The sequence below is a fragment of the Pelodiscus sinensis genome, chromosome 12 (genome assembly GCF_052426305.1).
Source record: "Pelodiscus sinensis isolate ZL-2025 chromosome 12, ASM5242630v1, whole genome shotgun sequence".
In the NCBI taxonomy this organism is placed as follows: Eukaryota; Metazoa; Chordata; order Testudines; family Trionychidae; genus Pelodiscus; species Pelodiscus sinensis.
The window spans coordinates 19,616,781-19,628,953 of record NC_143063.1 but is presented as its reverse complement, the minus strand read 5'-3'; the positions used below and the strand labels follow the sequence as shown (position 1 = coordinate 19,628,953).

At 40.5% G+C, this 12,173-nt stretch overlaps 1 long non-coding RNA gene across 2 annotated transcripts in view; it reads right to left on the bottom strand.

Annotated features, from left to right (window-relative positions):
• Positions 1 to 435: 435 nt before the first annotated feature.
• The window catches only part of LOC142831158 (uncharacterized), a 41,873-nt gene continuing 30,135 nt past the window's right edge, over positions 436 to 12,173 (bottom strand). For both annotated transcript variants that reach the window (XR_016350541.1, XR_016350540.1), the window contains exon 3: positions 436 to 2,007. This is a non-coding gene — a long non-coding RNA (uncharacterized LOC142831158). The remainder of the gene's footprint in view (positions 2,008 to 12,173) is intronic.

The following is a 12,173-nucleotide window of genomic DNA, read 5'->3' as shown; positions in this document are numbered from 1 at the left end:
TTCTAGTTCTAGCCTTCACAGCCTCCTGTAGCAAGGAGTTCCACAGGCTGACTCTTTGGTTTGTGAAGAACAACTTTCTGTTACTAGTTTGAAGCCTGCTACCCATTCCTTTCCTTTGGTGTCCTCTAGTCCTTCTTTATGGGAACTAATGAAGAACTTTTCTGTATGCACCCTCTCCACCCAACTCCTGCTTTTATAGACCTCTATCCTGTCCCCCCTCTGTCTCCTCTTTTCTAAGCTGAAAAGTCTCAGTCTCTATAGCCTCTCTTCATATGGGAACTGTTCCCAACCCCTGATCATTTTAGTTGCCCTCCCCTCTCCCACCCTCTCTCTTCCCCTCTCTCACCTCCTTTTCCCAGTCTCCCCCGGTTTTGTTCAATGAAGACAGATTCCATTTTTGAACACAATTGTCCTTTATTTTGTACATCAAGAAGAGGGGCTAGGGAAGGGTAAGTGGAAGGAGGTGAGGGAGGAATGGGGTACGAGCCCCCGATGGGGAGGACTGGGCTGGCTCTGCAGGCTTCTGGGGGTGGAAGCTCTCCTGCAGCTCCCCAGATGGCAGCCTGCGGCAAGTGCAGCCGGTCTGATGGCCGAGTGCTGTGATGTGCCCAGTGTGGGTACTCCGGGCACTCCAAGCCAGGACTGCTTTGCAAGCGGGGCACCCCTGAGAACTGTCTGTCCGGGGTGGGGGTCGGGACCCTTTAAGCGCAGCCCTCGGCTAGCCTGAGACAGCATCTCCACGCTCTAAGTCCTCCTCTGATGCCCTGCTGGCACTGCTTCCGGCCATCCTTAACCTCAGTTCAGGGTCCACTTAATGTGGACATGCTAGTTCGAATTAGCAAAACGCTAATTCGAACTAGTTTTTTAGTCTGGATCCGTTAGTTCGAATTAGCTTAGTTCGAATTAACTAATTCGAACTAAGTTAGTTCGAATTAACGTTGTAGTGTAGACGTACCCTTAGACATTAGCTGGAAGTGGAGAAGAGACTCTAGATGCGTCTATGTAAACACAATTTGCTTCTGTTTTGCTTAGATGTATTAGATATTCAGCAGATGGAGTGGCATTTTGCTCATTGTAATCAACTTAATTTGTGACAACACCAGCTATGTTCGTATTAACTGTAGGAATAGCTGAAATATGGCCACCAATGTTTGTAATTGTGTGCGAATACAGAAAAGCAGTACTGTGCTAAATCAGATCCAAATGGAAGGACTCACAGTTAGCAAGAGAACCATGCTAAGCACGGGCTCAACTTTTAGAGCTGAATGAGAAAGGGGGTGAGAGAATGGTTTTCGGGCTATATGGTCTCCTCTGCCTGGACTGGTTTGACCTATTGCCCCCACTGTTCGACGAACAGAACCAAATTGGCATCATTAGGTGCTTCCTTCTTCTGTTAATTGTCTTGGAGTTATGTTTCTTCTATCCTGCCTGTTAAGGGTGGAAATCACTTGAGACTGATGGGCAGAAGTCACAGCCAAAAAGTGAATGGTGACTGAGAGCCAGCAGGGTTTTGGTGGAAAGAGATGAGACAAGTGGCCAGCAGATCACAGCAGCACAACAAGTGGCCAGTAGGGCGGCAGCAGAGAGACATGATGAGTGACCAGCTGGGCCCTGGTTGCAGCTGGCTCCATGGGGCAGAAGGGTTGCATATAGAACTTTGTATGTTCAAATCACAGCTTCCATTGCCTTCCGTCACTACTGAGAATGCTCAGCTCTTCTGCAATCAGACCTCAGGATCTCAAGAGGGTCATACCGAAAATAGGGAATACGTAGTTAGTGGTCACCTATGAAAAGTTTGGCTTAAATGACAACCCCAGCATCCCATAGGAACTCTGTGGAAGAAGCAGCAGTAGATAGAGATGGATCATCTTTCTCTTCCTGCAGTTCTCTGCCTCCTTCACTACACACCCTGGACTTCTTCAACAAATGAAGCAGAGAACAGTTTTCTTCATAGCACTGATTCATCACCAGAGCAGGCCCTCTTGTGCAGTGAAGCAGGGAGGGGTCCTGTGGAAAAATTATATGAGATTGTGTCATTCAAGGGTGGGGAACCTAAGGTCTGGGGGCCAGATGTAGCCCCCCAACTTGCCTGGATCTTGCCCCCCTGAGGTTCAGGGCTCCCCACCCTGCATTAGGGAGTCCGTGCTGGCACTCCTTCCCCCTGCCACTTCCCTGCTGGTCTGGAGCACACAAAATCTACTAGCCTAGGCCCCCCTAGGTGCTGGTGTGTGAGGGGAATGTGTGGAGTATCTTTCTCCTTCTCAGTTGGGGACCATGTCAGTGAGGACTTTTTTTTAACTTCTCACTTGTGTGTGGCCCCCGATTGATTTTTCTATAGGTCAGTGGCCCCTGACCCAAAAAAAAGGCTCTACACCCCTAGTATAATTAAAGACTGCCTCATGCTGCACATAAAAGAAAAAGGGATCAAATTACTTTTTCACAAGTGATTCTGATTCCAGCATCTCCTAACCTAAGAGTTTTTGACTGTTCAACATTAATAATGTTCTTTTAATGCAGTTGTGTGTAATTTCCTAGGTTTTTAGAAAAGTAAACTGAAAAATCAGAAGTATCATCATCTGGGTTATGTCTAGACTACATGGTTCTGTCGATGGAGCCATGTAAACTAGTTTACCCAGCAAAGGCAAAGAAGCGGGGATTTAAACAATCCTCGCTTCATTAAAATAAACATGGCCGCCGCTCTGTGCCAACGATCAGCTGATCCGGCACAGCGCGGCAGTCTATACGCGGATCTGTCGGCTAGGTAGGCCTTTGTCGACCGATCCCTTATGCCGGCTTACAGGATCAGTCGGCAAAGTCTTACCCAGCCAACAAATCTGCATCTAGACTGCTGCTCTGCGCCGGATCAGCTGATTGTCGGCACAGCGCGGTGGCCATGTTTATTTTAATGAAGCGGGGATTATTTAAATACCCGCTTCTTTGCCTATGCCAGGTAAACTAGTTTACATGGCTTCGTCGACGGAGCTATGTAGTCTAGACATACCCCTGGTGTCATATCAACAGGAAATTTCCGCTTCAGGTTGACATCTTACATGGAAAATTTAAACCCAAATGATTAAAATTTGATATAAAGGTTTAAACTACTGAAAACAGGCTCATATAGTGAGAAGTATCAGGCAGCCTTAGTAATACAAAGTGCTATCAGTTCCACCTACAATAATAGATCACTGCAACTTTTGACATCTACAGGAAAGCTCATGTATGATTTGACCCACTGGATGTTTCCCTAGAGCAGCAGTACTGATGGACAAACTCATCATGCAAATATCTATAATGATGATAACATTTTTGAATTGCAGCCCAGAGATCCATGCCAATAAATACAACAAACTTACAGGACATACTTTTATGTGCTCCCACACATAATGCAATGAATTGTCAAATACGGCACTGCCAACACAACCATTCAAAAATCATATGTCAGGTCCTACAATATGGACTTAAAATAATGAAATCTGAAAAACGCAGTTTAATTTGCCTTTTGATTTGTGATCCTGTAGAGTACAATTGGATCATGTATTTAAACTCGTTCTCATAACCATATGGGAAGGTTACTTTTGCTTAAAATGAAAGCTGAGATTTTCACCAAATATGACTTCATGAGCTGGGGCTTTAATGAAACTCTCTCCTCCCCCACCAAATATCACCAAAAAATTTCAATAACATTGCAAAAATTAACAATACTGCAACTGTAATACATCTGGGGAGAGATAAAGAGCAATGACAGTTAAAACTGACACCCATACAATGAGATAAACATATAAAACTTCTTAAAAAGGTCTACCAAATTGGTTAAGATGGCAACACTGGGTTTTAACATCAGAAACAAGAGGCACTTGAACACTCAAAAGTATTTTGTGGGTAGTGGACCATTTATCATGACCACCATTCCACCATTACTTCTCTGAGAGAAGGGCTTAAATCAAGAATGATGCAAAATCAGTTTAGTGGTTACCTGAATAGTGGGGAAAGACAGAGAAGGGCATTCAGGACACACATTTTCTATGGGAGAGAGACGCAGGAAAACAGTTAAAATTGCACCAGCCCTTACGCTCAAGCTGAATTCACACAGACTTCAGTGGGAGGTGGTTGTGCAGATGGATTACATGAGTGGACTTGAAGGGTATGTCTAGACTGCATCCCTCTGTCGGCAGAGGGATGCAGATTAGGCAGGTCGACATTGCAAATGAGGCAGGGATTTAAATATTTATGCCTCCTGCAAGGAGGTTTACAGGATCTGTCGAAAAAGTCTTTCTTTCTCAACACATCCCTCTCTAGACTGCCACTTTTTGCCGACAAAGTGCTGAGTCGGCAAAACATGGTGGCCATTTTTATGCAAATTAGGCATGGGATATTTAAATCCCTGCCTCATTTGCAATGTCAACCTGCCTAATCTGCATCCCTCTGCCAACGGAGGGATGCAGTCTAGACATACCCGAAGTGTTGAAAAGTCTGTGACAAGATGTTCTAGCCACATGCACTGTATGCGGAGGATGTCATATGGCAGATAATAGCAGCAGTGGATAAACTCCGCCACAGAGAACAGAAAATTACAGGCTTCCAGCATATTGCTTATATACTTGGCTCTGAAAAAGTGGCATAGCTTATCCAAAGGGGGAAATCTACATGTCATACGCAGTTATGAGGCTAAAATTCTCATATTTTATGTTAGAAAAATATAACTTTTCTATGCATTGAACAGAGAGAAAAGTTCCTCCTTCTCCTAGCCAGCAAATCAGCATTTTAAGATGCGAGTTTTTTGAGTCAGATCCCATAACTCTGTCCTAATAAAAATCAGACAAGTGAACGTTAGAAGCATGTCATTTTAAGGGTCTTGCACGTCCGACTTCTGAATCAGAATTTTCTCTCCAGGAATTCATGTGAGGGTGTATTATAAATCTCAGAGATTTAGATTAGTCCCTTCAGAGATTGTCTGAGCAAAACTGCAGGAATGCTATTTCAAGATGAAAAAAAGAGGTTCTTTTGTATTAACTGCTCTTGTTGTAAGAGCCATGCACACACACAGTCTAAGGCCTGCATCAAAAATGTAAAAGACAAATGACATGTGTGTAAATACATTTATCAGTATAGCATCACAACCAAAGCTCTGGATCTGAAAACTCAGTTACATAGCTACATAAAGTAACAGTGCAAGAGAGCATGAGAACAGGTAAACACTAGTACGGTGTATGCTTTGAGGGGGACATTCCCAGTATAGCGAATGATAAGGTAACATATGTCCCCCTCAAGCCTTCCAGTGGTTGCAACTAGAAGAACCCCAACATTTTGAAAGGTTTGGAATTGGGACCAAATTTGAAAATTACAACTGGTACCTGTCTCGCAACAGGCTGAACCCAAAACCTGGTCTCAAGTCACTCTCTTTTGCACGGTGGAGTAAGCATTGAAGTCAATAAATTGCTATCCCCATATGGGATCAGAACTAGGGACAGTCTATGTGGCTCAGCTGGAAAGCTGAATTGATGAAGACCCACTGAGACTACCATCAGAGGTTGCTTGCAAAAGGCAGGTGCCACCCTGTTGAAAGAACTAAAGCCACAAGCAGGCTCACACCCAACCAAGCTGAAGGGGGCTAACAAGATTTGAATATCACCCCATGAAGAGACTGTGATTGTGGGCACAGAGAGAACTGTGTTACCAGATTCAAATTTTGCAGTGTCAGCCTCTCTCTACTTTTGGAAGTTTCTTTAAAATGTCAAGCAGATTGCAAAGAATTATTGCTCACTGGGTCACATAGTCACTCTCCTTCTCCATGTGAGCTTAGCTGTTCCCAATATGCAGTGACAGTGCAATGACATACTAGAGCCATACGGAAGAAAATGCAGTTGGGAAACCTAGATAAATGACATAAGACTATTTCTTATTTTTTCTTGAAGTTGTTCCTTAAAAGCAACGTCTTTTACATTTTGTATTTGCTTAGCCAACTGGGCTTGTGCAAGTCAAAGCAATATCTCCTTCCATCTTCTTAGTTTTCACCTGTTTAGTTTCTGCTATGTACTACTACAGAAGTCAAGATTTAGAAACATACTCACTTCATATTATCTTAAGAACCAGTGACATTAACGGGAAACAGTCCACTCAGCTCTGTATTGTCCATCAGTTGCTTTAAAACCATTTATAAGATGACAAATACACACAAACAGATTTCTGTGGTTGGAACATCTGCACTTTCTCAACTATTTGTAAGGCATAAAAAATGCCTATTAGTATAAAAATTGAAGAAAAATTACCCGCAGGAGGAATGGGCATTAGCCATGCTTCACTTCCCCCCTTTCTGTTGACATTTGAAGCACTTTTTTTCTCTTCCTTTCTTTCCAATTCACAGTTGGTCTAAAGAGGTGAATCAGTGCACAGAGAAAGAGAGAGAGAAAGAGGGGGGAAAAATAAAGAAAAGAAAGAAAAAAACCACAACCCTCTTTTTGCCAGGGTGGGTATGAAATATGAAGGCCCAACAATTGTTTAAGCTCAGTGCATTGGAATAACATTGGTTAAATTATGGATAGTTTTGAATAGTGTCACTTTTTTTTCCCTCTGCAGATGGTTGTTCACACAAGGAGCCTGGCCTGCATAATTGTATCACTAATAAGCAGTAAGGCAATTAGTTGTGTAAGTGTGCTATAATCATTCTAACAGAAGAGATGACGAAGAGACAAAAAAAAGGAGGGGGGACAAAAATGTCTTTTCTCAATTCATCAACTGACAGCCATAATTAGATATATATAATTGAAAATTCCACAGTAGGGGGGCAAGCTTATACAAATGAATTTTCTTTGCTTCCCTTATGCATTTCCCCCTTTGCCTGAACATCCCCCCCAGAAAAAGGCAGAAATTTGTCATTCCAGGGGAGTGTATACTGTATGAACCACAGGCTGCTCATTCAGAGCAATGATGTCAGAATAACATCCCCCCCACCCCCAGTACCCACTATGAAATAGACAGCTTTGAACTGGGGCTTTATTAGCTGTTTTCAGCCAGTAGCAAATAATACCCCCTAGATGATCTATATCAGTTTGTGGATCGCAAAATGTAAAACTCTAGGAGAAGAGGTCACCTTTTTTTCCATTGACATGTAGACGGCTTGTTTTTGGGGAGGGTGCGGGAGGAGCTCTGAGTTATAATAGAGCATTACATCATCAAGTATTATGGGAAGAAGGGGATTTCTTTTGAGCGAAGCCTGATTATCAAAGGCTATAATTAAATTTGGGCTAAAAATGCTCAAGTGCTTATGAGTTTGTGGAAACTATGCACAAAACAGCTTTCCATTGAATTAATCAGCTTGCAAGTTTTCATTATTCTGGAGCGTCTCTTTCTAAACTGTAAGCTCACAATCACAGCGTCTTTTTTATCAACAAACTCTCCTAAAATTTAATTGGACAGACCTTAACTGTGATTTTTTTTTCCCCTTAAAGAGAGAGCATGTTAAGTCTGGAGCTTGTTAATTAAGTTCTTTAAATGCCCCCAGCTGTGCAATAAATTTTCAAAGTAACACAACTGCATATTTTTTTTAACATTTGCTCCTTCGTTTTTCAATTACAAGCTGTTTTTGAAAACAAAATAAAAAAATGCAGAGAATTCCCATGCATCACTGTGACTCTCACTGGTCAAAATAGGAGAAAGTCAGAAGTTGCATTTGACTAAAATATAACTTGAGATCAAAGGAATGCTTCCAGTGGCTAAAATTTACTGTATTAGTCAGAGATAATCCAAGAATTGAGTTTTTTGGTTTTTAAAATCTCTTAGTAAGTTATTATGGCAGATGTGTGCAAGGAGAAAATGAATTATGACAACAAAAACCTTCTGACCCCAGACAAGAAGTGGGCCAATTAATTTAAGGGCCAGGTCTGCAAATTGGTGTCAATCAGTATAGTTTAAAAGGAGCTACGCAAAATTACACCAGCACAGGATCTGATCCCAACACCTATCAATAACTACTGTTGCTGATAAAAGTAGAACAACATGCTAAAATTTATCTTAACATTTACTCTTCAGCTTCTGCCCCACTGTCTGTATTTAGGGTCCTGATTTGAGTTAAAAATAACACATTAATTGGATCTACAGAGTGAAATCCCAGCTTAAATGTTAAGAACTATGCCTGGAAAATATTCTACAGTACTAATGCTTCTCCACTGGAGGGAGGGACACAAAGAAAATAATAATATGTGGTACCCATCCCTCCTTATTAGACCCATATTTTATGTATACTATCTATTATACATAAAGACTTTTATTTTCGGACAGTTCAGAAAAATTTGCTGCATGGAAACAGCATAGTATGGTACTAAGCACTAGAAAATAGCATTGCCTCTTATGTACCACGGAACTACCGATGAAATGATAGTAGATGGTACATTTCTCCTTAGTTTAAAGAGTCCACACAGCTGCCTCTGGACTCCCTCTGATGAAAAGGGCTAACCATGCTGAACTTCACAAACAGACCCATTCTCTGTGTTCAACAGTCAATGGTAATGGGAGGTTATTACTACAAGGGATACTCATTTAGTTTCCTCCTGCTTTGAAGAGCTGTTTTCAGATTCCAAGTATTAGCTACTCCTCATTTTAGGCCCCAAATTCCCAGTGTTTCATATAAATTTGGTGTCCCACCTAATGTTTAATTGTTGAGAATTACTTAAATCAAAAATAACTAGTTGTGATAGTTAGAGAGAATGTAGATTATGCTAAAGGGGCGAAGATGGAGATCAAGAGCAGAATTTGATCATCATTTCCCAAAGAGATGGACTGTAACTAAAACCCAGGATCAAAAAAGCCCCAAACTTTGAAGTATTTGACACCCAGCTCTAAATTCTGCATCCAAATATTAATAATAAAATTACCCCAAATTAAATGGCTGGCACCTCTGCACTTGTGAAGTCCCTGTGACATTAATGGAACTCCACACCGGTGCAAGGGTCTGACCATTCAGATAGACTGTGGAATTAGGGCCACAGAGAGGGGCTATATGTTTGTCCAGCTTTAGTGTTAGTCACATTCTAGGACAGCAATTCAATCCTTCTAGTAAAAATCTTTACTTGTTTGCTCAGAATTTCAGGCCACTGCTCTGTAAGATTTCCCTCCCTCAGCTCCATCTAGTTTATATAAAGATATCATTTTTCATTAGCAACAACACAATCAGCCATGCACAAAGAAATAAGACTTATTTTGGAGATGTATTTTAAAAAATAATGTATTTTCCCTTTTGTTGCAGCAGCTGGCTCAGGTGTTACTCTCTCTTGCACAATAATATAACAGATCAGATACACTCAAATATATACCCAGGAATGCACATTCTGCTGGGCTTTTCCTCCCTGTAAGAATGAAAGGTTTTATTTTATTTTATTTTAAAGGAGGATTCTTGGCTTCATTTCCATGGTACACAATGACACATTTGGTCCTTTGTGTTTCTAACTAAGTAATGACATAGTTCCTCTAAACCATGAAAAATGTTGCATTTGACCAAACAAGAAAGGATGAACTTCTGGGAAATTCTATTCACTGGTTCTTGAATTAGACCCAGAATACAGGGACAAATCCATTCTTTCCTATAGCCCCCTGCCAAACCTGGCTACAGCTCCAGTGGCACTGCATTGTTTCTGCCTTACTCACTGGATACAGTAATATCATCACAAACTGTTCTCAACTGCTGAAGGCTCGATTCTCAAACGTATGGATATGTTGAAAATTAAATTGCAGGGTTTATTTGAATTTATAGACAGCCCAGTGAATGTATCTTTGAGATTTTCTCCGTCAAGGAGATAGATGTCACCTGCCAGGAGTAACATGATTCTATAATGTTAAAATGCCACATTTTCTTTGTAGGTAATTCTATTCAATCACTTCCCACAAAGATTTGGGTAATGAATCCTTGGACATGTGGGGTTTTTTTTCCCTTCTCCCCTTTCCTTTGTTAAAACTCATGCTTTGGATATTTCTTTACTGACTGCAAAACTCCTCAGCTTGATTAATTTTTTTTATAACTCGTTTGGATTATGTTGGTCTATCGTTCTCTTTTATGAACGTTCCCATGTTTTCAGTGAACATGTGGCAGGGCAGAGTAGAGGAGGGCCATGTGGGGTGTTTCAGGCTGCTTAAACACTCTGCTTTCTCACTTGTACTCCTTTGGCCAGCCATGGAAGGCAGGAGGGGATACAAAGTTGGTGCTGTGCCTTTTTGTAGCCCCAGCCTCATTGCTACTATGGATTATTAAAAGTGCGAAATGAATGAGTCTCAAGAGCCAGTCACTACTGCATAGGAGTGAGTTGGTGTAAGTACTGCATGACCTTATCCATCAGATCCACTTGTGGTTACAAGGGTTTTTTAATCTTTTGAGCAATTGTAATTATGAATCGCACCCAAGTGATCTTCAAGAGCTGAGAATTCCTCTCTCTGAACACCACCACTTGGTCTGAAACATTAGACTGAACTATGATTGAATATGAGCAGACAAGTGGTGTCAAATAATTGAACCAATATTGTTCTTTTTCCTGTTTGTGAAGCTGTCTGCAAGTAGGCTGTTATTACAAATGGGCTTGTTATTTGTGATGTTTGGAAAATTTTATGCAAACTTAATCCAGTTGTTCATAATAAAAGTATTTGATTATTTGCTATTTATTGTATGATTTCATTTATTTAACTTTATGCTTCAAACACAGGAATTATCAGCTCTCCTACTTTGTTTTGACACATGGAAAATAAAACCAGTTGATTCTCACACGTCACAACCAAAAAAAAACCAAAAACCAAAAACAAAGATAGAATCAAACCCAAAACAATACTCTCTCTCATCAACAAATACCAATCTATTTCACACTTCTCCCGTTTCTTGGGGTGGATTATACAATCCTCACTCATGTGGGTGAGTAACATTATTGTTAAAATATTAAAAGAAGAAACTTGATTAAATGGGTAACTGCTCAAGCTGAAGATTAGTCAGCATATAAGAAAAGAAGCTGCCAGTAGTGCATTCCATGAAGGCCTCTCCAATTTGCAATGTATTGCCCTGTCCCCAGTTTTTAATATCTCTAATAAACTGGGAAAATTTTAGTATGTGGCATTGATAACAGGCCAGGTAGCCCCTACTGCTAGCCGAGCTTTAGGTGTTCTACCACACAGAAGGATCTAGCCCTCTATTTTTAATTGAAGGCAAGTACACCTAGAGCTGGGCTAATACCTAATTTGAAATTTCCAGCCATGGTGTCTGTGATAGTTTTTTATTATTATTATTTTTGATGCCTAGACCATGAAATAAATAATTCATGCTGTAATAAAATTGACAATCCGCATTTCCAGTACTTTGGTTCCATCCAGCCTAGGAAAATTAGTTTTCTAAAGGACCTGAAATCATACTCACCACAAAATGTATATAAGGTACTGAGTTGTTTTTTGTTTGTTTTACTTTTTCAAATTGAAAATCTCTCTACCACTTTATAATGTAAACAGCCCCCAAACAGCTCAACTGGTGACATTCACACAATTCAGCATAACTGACCACCAATGGAAAGCTAATTCTACCAGTTTTGATTCTGATATGAATTACATCATGTTTCTGTCAGCGAACTATGTTGCCTCAGTTGTGATGGAATCCATAATTTGGTTCAGATGATTAGTGGGTATATTTAAAACTCCTTTAGCAGTGGTCAGACACTTATGAATTTATTAGATATTACAAAGACGTACACATTCCCCTAAGATGGAATGTAGAGGATGCATTATTCTTTTATGTTTTTTTGGCATGCTGTAAGTTCATACACAGCTCCTCTTCCATTATTATTTATTAGTATTAGCTTTCATTTAACAAAAATGCCTTCCCATTATGTACTCACGAAAGAACTGTATTAGGGGTACAGAGGTTAGTCACCAGGAAATATCACCATGTACTTATTAACTTTATAAACGAGCGCTAAGCTTGGATGCAATAACTCCCATAATACTATATCACAATCACTTGGTTTCATATGCAGTCAGAACTATCTACTCCCTCAAGCTTAGGGAATTTGAGAGGGCTGTTTATTTTTTCAGACTCCAAGACTCACAAGTTCATGAAATTAAAACGTGATTCAATTTGAAAAGTTCATTATAGAATTTTGCCATACAAAACAGTAGCAGCATGCCAACTGCAAAGTAAATAGCTATTAACAAGTAAA